The 15,426-nt window shown below is 36.2% G+C and overlaps 2 long non-coding RNA genes across 11 annotated transcripts; one reads left to right on the plus strand and one right to left on the minus strand.

Annotated features, from left to right (window-relative positions):
* Window positions 1-2,652: 2,652 nt before the first annotated feature.
* On the minus strand, window positions 2,653-6,869 carry LOC149989682 (uncharacterized). 9 transcript variants are annotated; one of them, XR_016506887.1, is made up of 6 exons: window positions 5,986-6,869; window positions 5,806-5,850; window positions 4,970-5,475; window positions 4,697-4,772; window positions 3,401-4,234; window positions 2,653-3,223 (listed from the first exon to the last, which is right to left on the minus strand). It is a non-coding gene; the product is annotated as an uncharacterized LOC149989682 (long non-coding RNA). The 9 variants fall into 9 exon arrangements; XR_016506886.1 differs by having other exon boundaries at window positions 5,780-5,850; XR_016506884.1 differs by having other exon boundaries at window positions 4,970-5,614; window positions 5,986-6,867.
* Window positions 6,870-11,334: 4,465 nt separating this feature from the next.
* LOC112292727 (uncharacterized) lies at window positions 11,335-13,655 on the plus strand. Of its 2 annotated transcripts, XR_002972817.3 has the most exons (4): window positions 11,335-11,471; window positions 11,588-11,696; window positions 12,595-12,808; window positions 13,043-13,655. It is a non-coding gene; the product is annotated as an uncharacterized LOC112292727 (long non-coding RNA). The 2 variants fall into 2 exon arrangements; XR_002972816.2 differs by lacking the exon at window positions 11,335-11,471 and having other exon boundaries at window positions 11,483-11,696.
* Window positions 13,656-15,426: the final 1,771 nt, after the last annotated feature.

Here is a 15,426-nt window from a genome sequence, read left to right on the forward strand (position 1 = left end):
TAGAAGATTCTTAGAATATTCTAGTAGATTCTAGGAAGTTACTTGAGAAGCTTCCTAGCTCTTGGGTAGTTGCTCGAGAAGCTTCATAGTTCTTGGGAAGCTTCTTGATGCACTTCCTTAGAACCATAGGCCAGTAGTATATATAGGAGTCGAGGCTGAAGAGTTCTTCAGTCTCGGCAACACATCTCTTGGAGTTCTAGCTCACCTTTCTGGTGTTGTTCTTGTATTCATCTGATAATCTAGTTCTGCCACTTCTTCTTGAACTTCTTTTTAGATTTCAAGTCTGTATTTTGTGTCCGTGACACTCCAAATGGATCCACTCTAGGACAATATCGTGGTATTAAATTATGTAAGGCCTTGTATGATTTAAAATAAACTAGATGCATGTGGTATCAATATCTTTGAGATTATTTAATTACAAATAAGTTTGTAATTGATCCACTAATTCCTTGTTTGTTTATCAAATAAGGAAAATTTGGAGTTGTGATCATCACTGTATATGTTGATGATCTTAACCTAGTGGGCACTACATCTACATGTGTTACAGCTACTAACCTACTTATATGTGAATTTGAGATGAAAATGCTAGGAAAAATAACTTTCTGCATTGGTCTTCAAATTATACATCTAATAGATGGTAGTATTTTTCTCTACCAACTAACGTATATTAGACGAATCTTGCAAAGATTTAATATGATTGATGCTTATGTATTATCTATACCAATGGTTAGACGTGGTCGTGATGGTCATGATCCATACCGTCCATGCGAGGAAGATGAAGAAATATTGGGAGATCAATATCCATACCTCACAGCAATTGGAGCACTTTTATATTTAGCTACATCTATAAGATCAGATATTACATTTGCAATTAGTATTTTTGCAAGATGTAGTGCACATCCAACACTACGACATTGGAATGGTATCAAACATTTATTATATTATTTAAAAGGTATTGAAGACTTGAGATTATACTACACACAATCTGCAGATTCAAAATTGATTGGATATTGTGATATATGATATAAATCTGATACTGCAACAACTAAATCTCAAATAGGATATGTATTTTTAAGACATGGGGCTGCAATATCATGGAAATCAGTGAAACAAACAATAACTGTAACTCCATCCAACCATGCAAAAATTATTTCCTTACATGAAGCATCTCGAGAATGTATTTGGTTGCAATTAATTAATAAATTCATTCAAACAACCTGTGGATTTTCATATGATGATTCTCCAACTATCTTGCATGAAGATAATAGTACTTGTATTATACAGATGCAAGTTGATTTCATTAAAGGCGACAAGACAAACCATATTGATCCAAAGTATTTTAGTTATACCCATGACTTCATTATTGATCAAGCACTTATAATTAAGAAAATTGAATCTACAAATAACCTTGCTGATCTCTTCACCAAAGCTCTCCCATTGTGCAACCATTGTTGACTTACTTATGGCATTGATATACGACGACTTATTTTTCTTGAATAAGAAAATTAATGAGCTCTTTAAATTATTAAAGAAAATGATGTTGTACTCTTTTTCCTTCATCTATAGTTTTGTCCTTAAATACAATAAGATTTTTCTAGATAAGGTTTTAATGAGGCAACAATTGTTGATCTTACAAGATCACAGAAAAATATAGATCATAATTCTGTACAAATTTTATATTATGTAAATATTATGATGAATGAAGAGGAGTATTGAGAGCATTAAATGTAGCCGATGCTCTCCATAATATTTATTATAGACTATAGTAAATACCATAGCTATAGTATTTAGAGTCTAGTGGAGAAGAACTGTTTATCCTCTCTCCTTCCTCTTTTTGTATACAAGACACAACCAGATCAATAGATTTTTATGTGTGAAGCTCTCTCTCCTTAAAAACCCTCTTGTGTATATGACTTACTACTACTCTTGTGTGTGTGTGTTATTTACTACTACTCTTGTGTCATTATAAACATTCTCAACAATAACAACCTACAATCATCTATAATATAACTTCTAAAAATTGAATATGTTTGTCTTGGAAAATAAGACTTTTAAGAGATAAATACATGACATCTTTAAATATAAATACAAAAGAAGTTAAAAATTACAATATAAATAGCAATCTTACCAATTACAAAAATCATATAAGAAGTATTGTTGAAGAAAAGACTACAAAGATCAAAAGATTTAAGTATTATGATTACCATAAACAAATAAAAACATGCAAGCAAAAGGTTAGCAGGCTGTGATCTTTTGCCACAACCCTACCTAAGAAAGGTCTGGTATTGGGCACCTAAAATGTGGGTCTGACTTGGCCAAGTGGATCCGAAGCAATGCTTTCAATGCCAGATTCAAAGCTAGAATGGAATAAGATTTCAACACTTATCTTCATGTGGGAGCTATGCCTTGGTGGGAACGACCACGTTCTATGTGCTAAATTTTGTTAAAATATGGTGTTAGCAGTCAGGATTAGAAGACCTAAATCAGTGATTAATCATACGCAGTCGTCACTCAAGACTATTGACTCAAAGTGACTACACCCATGGAAATGCCCCAAAGCAGCTGGCCGAGCTTTGATGCAGCGCTAACATGAGTGGGTTGTATGTGAAAATAGAAAAATGCTTTGAGGTTAATTGAGAAAAGCCATCACAGTGAAAGGAAAACCAAAGTTATTGCATTTGAGGAAATAATACATTACAGTACTAGAATCAGCTTCTGTACACTGTTTCATGAAGTAGTATGTAGTTGTTACTGTCTCTATCCAGAGTCGTTCACAAAGTTTATTGTATAAGCGTAATATTTATTCTTGAAGATGTGATAGATAAAGCCCTCCAAAAAGTGTATTGCAAGTCTCTGAGAGCTGCACTGTGCTCTTAACTAGTTCAAACAGATGGAGTTTGCTGGCAACATGCCCGGACATCCCAAGTCCAGGTACCACGAATCGTTGTTTTCCATTGCAAATTGCTGCAAGAGCGTCCACCAGGTGCACCTTCTGCATGTCCACCCTCCTTGATGTTGCCGTACTATGCAGTTGGATCGGAGAGATGCAGTGCTTTTTGGATTGTTCACTTTTTATGTTTGGCTTGACTTAGCATCCAGGACGACTGAGATTTACTGGGCAGTCGCGTGCCGAATGCCCCACCAGTCCATAATGGTTGCATATGCTTCGATTTCTACCATGCAGTTTTAACGGAGCTTTGTGAATTTACCTGTCCATTTTGTCCTGCACAGAAGTTCAAAGCCGGGCCGCAAGAGCGTCATCATTCTTATCCTAATCCTTCCTCCTGATGTTTCCCTGCTAGAAGTCGTCCAGACAATTCATTGAACGAAGGCAGCATCTATCTGAAATGAACTCAGTCCAACGAAATGCACTAAAGCTTTTGGGTGACGTATTGGTTACCTACTCCAACACGAAACCGTTGCGTGATGCTTCATTGTTTGCTGAGCTCATATATTGGCTGATCTGAGCTTCAATAGTTCGGTTTCCAAACGTGGAATGGAGCAGCTTTGCGGCAATTCACCTTCACTGATTTTACCGCAACGGAATCAATTTACAGCGTATGATCACACGCAGGTTTGAGACCAAGTTCACATGCACCCAATCGCCCGTGCACACACACCTGTTGTCATTCAAACCGCGTACATACTGTTGATTCACAGTACAGTTTATCACAGTTTTTCAATGCTACTCATGGCCCAATCCTATGTTACACCTCCTCTGTGTTGCTAACATTAAACTGTTCAAACGACAACGATAACCATGAAACCACTGTAAGCGTGATTCTTGGAAGCTTAAACCTTCAGTGGCACCCTATCAGTGCCCAAGGAAGGTTGAAGTTTTTTGGAAAGTCTTACTAACTCTTGCGTCCTGCGTTTTCGCACAAGTTCTCCCCTGCTTGATGAAGGTTAGTTCCTCCTGTCTGTAACAGAAGCCGAATCTGCTTCCACACTAGGCCGTAGTCTCAGATCCACAATGCCGCCAATGGCATTTCAGTTCACAATCACTCAAAAATAGAGTCTTCTGCTTGGTATTCGAGGTTCGTCTCAAGGTATTCACGTGAAGCTTCTGAAGTAGGCATTGTAGATCTAAGATCGCGTTCAAGGGAGAATTTTATTGTCCTTGTTGCTCTCAGAACCCCAATCACCCAGTTGCTTTTTTGTACTAATGTGCAGCAGTCTCAAATTTAGTTCCTGAAGCTCTATCCCCAGTCTTCGAAGACGGTGGTCCACAAACCTGGAGGACATGTTGATTTATTTCATTGGTCGAATGCACACAACCAGGCAAAGGACTGTGTTCAAAGAATAAGAGCAACATCACACTTTTGCAAAATAATTATCGCGTTCTCATTGAGCAGAATGAGAAAAGTGACATCAAAGCACGCATTGACTGAAGATTGCAAGGACATTCATAGAGATGCATAATCGGTTGTCCGACTTCTTTCAGGAGACCATCATGGGGCATGGGGCAATTTTTGGAGGTTCCACGAAGAGGACTGATGTGGCTGATCTTCCTAAAGCTGGGTGGGCAGCAGCACAAGTTCCCCAACTGCCTAGCAGCAGGATTGAGAACACTAGTGTGGAGGTGATAACAGCGATCCCCTATCCCTATCTCAAGCATTCCAAGTGGTAGAGTAAGATGGAATACGTAAAGAGGCATTCAATCAAATGATAAATTATCTGCAACTTGTGTAAGTACCTAGTATTCGACTTGTTCAGCAACCGAATGGGCAGAATTGATTGCAAAATATCTGATTATGTGCCTGATTTTTTCCCTGAGAAGAAAGAATCAGTTGCTTGTAAGTGATGTGGGGTAGCAAAACAGATCCACAACGCATAGAAGTCTGATTGCTACAAAACTCCATGTTTATTTATCCTTTCAAGGCTCCCAAAGATCTCACTGATCATTCGAAGTGGAACTAAGATAGTCTCTTCTGCCGCTAGAAAGCTAGTGAGAAAAGAAACAACATACTTGCACATCACTGGCTGCATTATAATTTTCGAGATTGAAATGGTGTCGACACAGAAGAATCTGTAGAAGTTGACCGACCACTCACCCATTATCCACATGTGAGCCAAAGCTTTGATACCAACAGTGACGTAAGCCATATCACATGAGGTGTTGCGTATATGGCTAGAATAGCAGACCAAAACAGAGTGCATGCAACCGAACACATTGCTATTCAAATCAGTTTCAGCAAATGATTGTTCCATGAGCTTCGAGAGAAACAGAGCCTGCTTCTACATTCCACGTGCCACTGCAAGGTGGAGGTTGAACTATTCATGGAACTTGTATGAACATCCGGGGGGATTCTCATCGCTGTATTTACTGACTCTCAACACGCGCCGAAGACATATCAACGCACTGTAGACATTGATCAGAGAACTATTACCTCACTTCGGTTTGCTTCGTGTGAAGGTTACTCATTCTATCATAAATCCGCAGCGCAACGTCTGTGGTGACGCAGTTAAGGAATCCTATAACAGACAAATTTCTCAGCTTCCAGTCATGGCTGACCAATTACACAAATTGATCAGTATTCGACCAGAACAACTACCACAGAGAGTATGTTTCAGCAGTTCATGGCCTGTGCCTTGGTAAGTACTTTAAGTCGTTCTGTGCCCATGCCACCATAACGAGTTTAATTGCGAGAAAAAATTCGTTACTTAAATCAGTTGGACTTCTGCATCAGTCGTCATCGATGAGTTGACATGTGCCAGAATAACTCTTAGAAAGCCTAAAAGACCAAAAAATCAGAGAGACCTCAATTGAGAGTAATACCTTAGTTTCAGAATGAACTAGCTTACCGGCGCCGGTTACGGGGACGAGACATGTGGTGTAGTAAGATCTTCCTGGAGTGCAAGTTTAGAACGAACCACGAAATAGAAAAAGATCAGCACAAATGTTTTATAAAAAATGACTCAATGATTGAATGAATGCATTGTCGACAACGCAATAATTAGAATGCCAGGTTGATGCATGCATACCTCAAAAACCTGGAAGGCAATCCATGACTCACAGAATCAAAAATGGATACCGTAACAGGTGATCATCAATCCACCCGCGGCACAGCTCTTAAACCTACAATGCCACATGGTGGACCGCATGGATTCCTGAAGTATGAGGCACATGTGGATTCCATCATGATCAAATAAAAGTCCGGTATTCCGCTGTCAGTTTCGCAAGAGGCATTGTAGATCTAAGAGCAAGGTCGCGGATGAAATCTTCCATGTCTTCGCTGCACATAATCAGCAATGTCTCGTCGTCTGTCCACTAGTTGCACGAGCAAGAAAGACAACGTCAGAAGCTCCAAAATACAACAAAAACATGGATTATGTGATCCACGACTTGGATGAGGGAGGCATGACGGGGGAAAGGACGGGGGTGCGTGATTTACACATAAAGTAATGTAGAAGGGAACACAAAACCACGGCGGAGGAGAAGGAAGAGAATTGAGACAGAAAATCAGAAGGAGAGGGGAGAATTTCACTTGTGACGTTCATGCAGGGCAGAGAATTGATGACGCGGGGAGCGAGCGGCATTAGGCATACACGCCGCTCTCCATCCCTGCCCCACCAACTCCCCCTTGCCTGCCCTTGCCCTTGCCTTCCGCAAGTGTGATGATCTCTCTCCGGCTTCGCAACTGTGTGTGTCGTCTCAGTCAGCAAGTGTGCTTCTCTTCTACATGGGGCTAGCAACCCCGGAGCCCGGGCGTGGCAGCATCTTCACCCTCCGTTGATCAGCACCAGGCTCGGATTCCCGGGCGGGCGAGGGTTTGGATCAGCGAGAGAGTCTCGATCTCCGCCCCCTGGCCTACCCCCCGTAGGGAGGGGGGACGCCTCCTCCTCCGAACCCCAACTTTCCTTTGCTTCCTCGCAGGGAGGGCGGGGGAGGGGTCGGCGTTCCATGTAATTCACGGGTTTAGGGGTGGTGGGGAAGCTCGGTATTATGGTCCACCCTCTTTCACCGCTCCTCCTGCTGTGTGTCTTGTGCACGGCATTGCGCCCCGTCCTCATCCTCGTCCTTGTGCTCATGCTCTATTGAACCATCTAAGAGTAAAAGTTTATGTTCATAGCTTTTTAGCTACAGTTTCATCTGAATTTTAGTTAACGAGTTCTACAGTGGTTGCAAGCATCTGGGTTTTGTAGTATAGTAATTTTACATACATGTATTTTTTTTAAAACATCTACATGGTTATGGGTAAGATTCTATCCGTACAGTTTCTTGTTATATACTGTATTTATTTGTGTTGTCACATTGTTAAGCAATATGTATATACACCATTGTTAATGCATGGATAAAGCGAGAGAGAGAGAGAGAGAGAGAGAATTTAAATTATTACTAATTTTGACAAGTCATACAAATTTGATCATCGTCTCTTTTCTAAGCTCAAATTTGAAGTCATTCTTGTCATTGAAATTTAAATTAGACAATTCTAAATTACATATTAAATCATAGAAATGTGATTTTATACATTAAAAAGATCTTTACAATTTTCAACTTTTTTTTCATGCTTCAAATAAATAAAACAATACCAATGGTGTTGAATTTTATATTTTTATATTTATTTCTTTCGATTTTTTCATAAAGAACTACCAAAACATTATAAAATTTACTGATTTTCCACCTTTTCAATCAAAGTTTTTGTTGTTGATACTAACTTAACATTATTACATAACTGAATGTACTTATCAATTTAAATATAAAACTTTAGAGTGTTTTTGACAATTAGTGATATGTTCTATTGACAAATAAATTATTTACTATTTTAAAAATCAGGTATATTTGTTTACATTTTTTTTTCAAATTAAAGAAATTAATAACAAATTGTATACCGTTTTGCACTTATTATTTTTCTTTGATGTAAGTTTCTGCCATTGAGCTATTCAATGTGACCTGCAATTGAATTCTGAAATGAAAAACAAATCATATTCTTTGGTAATTTTTTTCTGTTTCTTACAAAAAGTTTGAATATTCTGATTTTTATCTGTTATTATAGTTTAGAAAATAATTTTAAAAAACTGATATTCAACAGTATAAACGATATTTTTTTTTTGTCACATTTATTGAAGTATATTATCAGATTATTTTACCATATGTATTCTTAAAAATGCAAATTTTATGATTTGTATTACAATTGTTGTGTGTGTTGTGATACTTTTAACATAATTGATAAACCTTTGTAATGGTCATAATGAATTCCACTTTCTAAAATACCGTCTAAAGACTTGCTTTTCTTAATTTTTTCTAAAGTTTAACTACAGAAAATTGGTTTCAAAATTTTCTAGTTATTAAGGATATATGTATATATATATAGGAATTTTATTAATATTTTTTTAAAAGATGTAATCTTTTTTTGTCTAAAAGAAATTTTACTCTAAATACTATATTTTGATTTTCTAAAAACATACTTCAAGACATTGAATTTAAGTCTAATAAAAGAATTTTCATCAAATTTTAATTTGATATGGAATAATGGTTTTCTCAAATACATATATTAAATAAAAATAATAATTAAACTATTTTCAGGGATTATAAATTTTAATAATTATATTTATATTAAAGACTGCATTATCCTTATTATGTGATGTTTAGCAAATACACTTTATGTATCAAAAAAATTCCAAGCTTATTATAATGATTTAAAATTATCTAAGGTGTTATATTATTTTAAAAATTCCTTTAAAAATCTATCATCTTGAAATTTTATTTGCAAATGTATCTTGCTTAATTTATAACTGTGATGGATGAAAGTTATACAAACTATGCAAGGCATACAAGTTAGGAAAATATAAATTTACAACCTAGGAATGATCTATGTTCTAGCAAATATTATCAAGTAAGCAAGGAATATTAATTAAGAGGTATAAAATAATTGGAGCACATCTCTATGTGTGTATATTATATTATATATATATATATATATATATTTATAGTACTTATATGTATGGATAATATTCTCTTCAAAATACAATGTTGATAATGACAATAAACTTGTCAAGATCTAAAATAGTATAAAATTTAAAATTACTATATTTAATATTTCTATATTATAATATAATAAGAATTTATTGAATTTAAATTCTTTCTAAGTAAAATTTTATTTTTATCTAATATCTATATACACATGTATAATTTTCTTACATTTATGTCTTAATTGGTATTAATAATTGTCAATTTGATTTTCTAATTTAATACTAATAAAAGCCAAAATAAAATTTTAACTCAAATTTCTAAAGTAATAAAATAAGGTTGTTATTTTGACTTCAATTACTTAAAATAAAATTTAGATTTTATACTTATTTATATGCATGCACATTTGAGATTACAAACATATAAAATTTTATGTAATATATTTTTGATATTAGATTCTTTCACAATTATCACAAAATTTTGGATATATTTATCCTTATTTTGTCTCATAATACTAAATTTTAAAATTACAACATTTTGGATCACAATATTTACAATAGGGGATTTCAAACATGGCCTTTTTGAGTGATATTTCACTCATGATGCAAGCTCAAAGTATCCTATGATGTTTCAAAATATCATTTGATACTTCACCAAATCATCCACCTTGGAAGGGAGGTGATTTTGAGATCAAAATATCAAAAGAGAGGCTAGTAAAATATCAAAAATCATGTTGCTTGCTCAACTCTCATTCATTTTTGACTCCATACCAAGAAAATAATAAAGTTTGAATGGTAATATTTTGGATTTGATATTTTGGATCATCCTAGAAATATGAGGTGCTAAATCCCAATTATTTGGGTTTGCAAATGTTCCATGTTTCAAACCTCCTAATATGAGATGATATATGCAATCAATTCTAATGGCATATCAACTTTAGTAAAGTAATTGAAACCAAAATAGAAGATAGAAATAAAAAAATAATGAATATCACATTTATAATACAACATGAAACCATTATGTTTTGTTAAAGATGCAAAAAATGAATAAGAACAATAGTGTGGGTAAAGTGGTATGATTTTGCAAACTGTTCCAACTATGAGATATTATTTCAAGAGCCAAACAAGAATGAAAACCACACACAAGAGTAAATATTAGACTTCCTATAGTTAGGGTGAGACATTTCATTTAGAGTTGATCAAATTGGTATAAAGGCTGTACCACTGGAAAAATTCAAAAAACACCCTTATTGAAGAACCCACCGATCTATCGTTTAGAAAGAAATATTTCTTGCAAACAATAGCTACTTGAACTACACAATTTGAGTGTACCATCTTCAAATCCTTCAAAAGTAGAGAAAAGATTTTCACCGCATTCGATTTTGTTTTTGTTGTGTTTTTCTTTTTCGTATTTTGGTCACATATTTCATGGTGCGCCTTAAATTTCAACTGTCACTCAAGATTCTATTTGCTGGAATAATATTCCATCTCTGTCATGAAGAGTTGAGTGCAAAAAGTATTTATCACCACAAGTTTAGCATAAAACCTCTATCCGCCTTGATTCAGCAACAAAATCAGTCAGTCAGTACACACTCACACAATCCCCAAATTCACAAATGTTTCACCCACCTTTCGCATCAACAGAAAACACTGTAACGTTTTCAATACTGTCGAAGATGTCTGTGGAATCTCATACAATCATGTGGTATGAAGTGTAACCATGTTGTAGTAATATTCACATAATAATGGTGATGGAAGTCAGAATCAAGCAACAGTGCAGCATTGCAACTTGTAAACACACACATTGAAACAACACGACATCTATTTGTATCAATCAATAGAAGAAAAAAGAAAAAAGAAAGCGTTGAATTTGATTGATGGGAATCAAAAGCAGGCTACTGAAGGAGCCGAACTCTGGTGCATGCGAATCACGTGGACGTGGCGCATTGCGAGTTTGTCTTGTACAGACAGCAACCCTTCTTCAGTAATGCTTGCAGATTGCTTCATGTTTGTATCAGTCAGCTCGATGGGAACTGGTCGAGCTTATGGTACTTACTCAATTCAAGTCGAGCAGAGATGTGACTGGAAATTCTGATACGATTCGTCTCATGATCAGTACCCCACTTCCGGGCACTGAGTGAGAGTGAGGGTGTCTGATGCGTATGTGAGTGTGGGTATTACCAGGCATGTGTGATGCGTGTTATTTACACCCCCCCCCCTCCCCCCCCCCCTCGAGAGAAAACAGCAAAGCAATTTGATGTTCACGTAGAACCGACTCCAAAACGCGCAGCCGATGACAGTTCTGATTCGACAGTTACTTTAAGGATGAAGTTTAGAAATATCTTGGCTGCAGTGGGTGGCTGACAACTACGGACCTTCTGCAGATATTTCGAAGTAGTGGTTGACATCTCGCGGCGTCGTTCGTGGTCAGAAAAAGAAATCATGGAGCATGTTCCTCCACAAATCGATTGCCAGCTTGCTGCTGGTCATTCGCACCTGCTCGTTACGGATAGCGGGTTCTACTGCACCATGGATCCGCAACTCACTCTGACCGTCTTCTGGTTGTGCCTTCCACCTGCCCATCGAGGCACGTCGTTTTACATGGCTTGCATTTGAAGTTGGGTACAATATGTTCCCTGCCTAGTTCCAGTGCTGATGGGGTTTTTACACCTTGCAGATGTTACTCAAAGTGCGCTCCAAACTGCAGAGATACGTTTGGCTCGGAATCCTCTCCCCCACCCCCACCCCCACTCTAGGTCTTTTCGCTGTACACCAGCACAGAGAAGGTGAAAGCATACACTTTTTTGGCCTCGGAAGCCGCATCTTTCTTCTATTCTAGATGTGACTCTTCTTCTATCAAATCCTCCGCTTCCTACATGCTGCTGTAATTTGCTTCAACGTTGGAATCAAATGGCGCTTATCCTCACGTATGTCGTAGTTGGTCAGCTTCCTGTGTGGCACTGGGTTTCTCCTTCTGATGACAATGTCAGAACTAGTGTTTGTTTATTAAGCGATTACTAATATTCTTTTCACATTCATCTCTTCTGTTGTGCACGTTCAGTCCAGTTCCTTTTTTTTTTTTCTTTTTTTTTTTTTAATATTTAATTTCTGACTTAAGCGGTTCGGGTTTGCGAGAGGGCACAATTTTACTGCTTCCATATCATTCAACGAGTGAATAAAATTTTTCTGGTATGAATAAGTACAGTAATTTACTGTAATTCAACTTTTTTTTTTCTTCTGTTGAAACGTACAATAAAAGTACACAAGCTGAGTTTTTTGAACAACTGAACTTGACAGCTAATAATCCATCTTCCTTCAAAACAAACAAAAGAGTACCATGCTATTGAATGTATTAAACATTTCACCTATCTAGCTAATCCATATTGGGTGAATGGATAATGAATTTATCATGTTCATTAGTCTGCCTGGAAGTTTACTGCTGTCACCTACTTAACGCCCACGCCAGACATTGTTAGACTTGTCTACACCACACTCGCAGAGCTTACTAACTGCCCTAGGTTAATCTTAAAAAACAATGTCTATACTTCAGTTAGTTCATACGTCACGAAAGATGTGAAAGTCGACAGTATGTCTACGCTAAGCCCTAGATTCGGAAAGAACAGTTGAATTTACAGCATAATATTACCCCATGAACTGATGCTTCAAAGTCCTGTGCGATTGTAGTGTTGTGTGTCATGCTTCAATGCCTTGCCATCCAGGACCTGATGCTTCTTATAGTCAAGTTCTCTTCTCATTCATATCGTGGCTCTTCCTTTCCCTGCTGGATACCGTTGAACTCCTTCAATCGCAGCAAGTCGAATGATTTACTTCAGATTTTCCCAACTAGATAATTACTGGATGCTCTGTCTGCCTGAGCTAGGAAGTTCTTCTTCTTAAGGTACTCACACAACTCAGGTGCATGGGATAATGCTCATCTATTATGAATACTTAAAAGATGAATGAGGAGAACAAGAAAGATTGTTTTCAAATGTGAACTTTCGTTTGCAAATGTCATCGTAAACTCTAGATGAGACCTAGGATGTCAACTATGCATGCACCTCTTCTAGAAACGGTACATTGTGCCCAGCTGTATATCACTGAAATGCGGTGTGGTGGTATTGTGATTCCGAAGCGGAAGTCAACATTTGGGATTCGACTCAGGTGAAGTCATAAATGCGAGGATGCAGTGACAACACTCAACTAACATCGTGCAAAATGAGACAAGAATGGAGACTGTATTGTGTAAGCTTTTTTCCAAATGCCCTCTTCATTCATGGTATAAAGATAGAACATCCCGAGGAAAAAGCTCATCCCTCTCTATTCTAAAGTGGGTATCAAACTCGATTTGCTACCAACCATGATACAAATTGACTTTCCAAGCATTGGAATAGGCACAACAACTAGTTGCATGTGAGACGTGAAGAGCCGAAATAAAGAGGGATTTCGGCTCTCAAAGCACCCTCATGCTTCATAGACTAGTTCCAACAGATCCATGTTGCGTTCCAGGTTTGCGTCTTCGCTCCCTGCTACATCAAGCAAAGGGAGTTGTGTGGACTAGCAACCATGGGTGCAATGTTATAGTAATGGAAAGATTGTTATAATTAGATGATAAACCTTGATTCTGTACATCACTCCAAACTTGTTCGTTACACCAGATCCGATGATCTTGCTTTCATCTGGAAGCATCGAATCAAACTCCTTGTTTATATTCAGTCCTCGATGAAAAAGGAACCATCTTTTGAGTATACACACTCTTAGGAATCGTTCATGGTATTAGAGCTTAGCTAACGTCTCGGTATGTGAGTTACATTCTAGATCCAGATCTGAATCACTCATCATGGAGAAAACTCGAAGTGATGAGACGGGTGAATTCTCTAGCATTCTCAGGAGAACACACAGTAGCGACCACTGCCAATGCAGCCAAAGTAGTCCCAAGGTCAAATCTAAGTTCAGGAAATTCGCCTCCTATAAGTGGAATATAACTCTCCTTTCAGGACACTAGCATAGTAGATGGTGCTCACAACCAGCTCAGTTTGGGCTATACAAATGCAGAGAATCCTTAAACGTTACCATGTTTGGGTTCATTGCACAAGTCAGCTGTCATCTGTAATATCAAGTGCAAAATCACAAGAACGTGAGCAAGCATATGACATTATTTTAGAATTAGTCAAATATTCAGTGGCAACAATAGAAGAAAGATTTTCAAATCCCTATGCATGTTGGCAACACTTGAGCAATCTACACCAGTCTAAGAGCAGATTGAGGAGGCTGATGCTGCTGCATAAGTTGGTCTGCTCTAGAAAAGAAGAAAACTTCTCTATGGAGCAACACTTGAAAGCATATGAAACAATCCTTGTATTCAACTGTTTGGCATCATTAATGAAAGAGAACTAGGATTGGTTGGAGAAAATTAGGGTTCCAATTCCAAAAGCGCTTGTAGTTCTATTGGTACTTGCTTCATTACCAAGAAATTCAATGACATTGAAGTTAGATTGCTTGATGAAGAACTTACTCTCAAGCTAGAATTAAGCTTTAAAAGCTCTTTACTTAAAAAATGTATTAAAGCCATTGAAATGCAATATCTTCCTACTACAAATGAGTAACTGACAGCCAATGTTAAGATCACAAACTCAATAGAAATAAGAGAAGTCTACTACTTGAGAGCTTGCCAAGATTAAACAACAATTCAAAAATAAAAATATTCATTTTTTTTAAAATTATTGCAAGTATAGTATATACAAGGATTGTTTCTTTGAAAATCAATGAAATTTGAAGAGAATAGTTGAAGAAATAAAGATTCATGATATCAAATTGAAGCAATTGCAAAAGAAAAGAATCAAAAGATTTGAAGCATGTAAGAGAAAGAACACTAAGAATGATAAAATAAAATATGAAGCATATTAATAAAATAACTTAATTACATAATAATAATAAAAGCCTTTTATATTATCATATAAAGAAAAATAGTTATAACTTCTTCATAACTATTTTATAACTACCTAATAATAATTATATATTTACTAACATGTATTAACAAATCTAACGCCTCCTTTAATTATCATAGACTAAATTATATTTGAATTATTTGTGTTAATCAAATCTTTCATGAAATTGTTGTACTTAGTCTTTGGAGGTGACTTTATCATTATATTTGCCTTTATATCATTTATAGGTATAAACTTCAAGACAACTTCATTTGTCTTTATTTTTTTTCAAATATAATGATACTTAATATCAATATGTTTTGTGCAATCATAGAAATATAGATTTTATACGATTGCAATATATGATTTTCATAAGAAGTTATAATTAATAAAATCACTTGTTGTTGAATTTCTTTAAAAAGATTTTATTTGATTTTGTTATTGTCTATCATAAAAAATAAAAAATAAAAAAATACTTTAATTGAAATGAGATTAGATAAATCATTTGAGATTAAAACTAGATCATCAATATAAAGTCTAAAGATTTAGGATTTAAGATTTATTGACTTATTAGTGTTATCAATTAATACTA

The sequence above is a fragment of the Physcomitrium patens genome, chromosome 2 (assembly GCF_059467195.1).
Source record: "Physcomitrium patens ecotype Gransden chromosome 2, ASM5946719v1, whole genome shotgun sequence".
Taxonomy (NCBI): Eukaryota; Viridiplantae; Streptophyta; class Bryopsida; order Funariales; family Funariaceae; genus Physcomitrium; species Physcomitrium patens.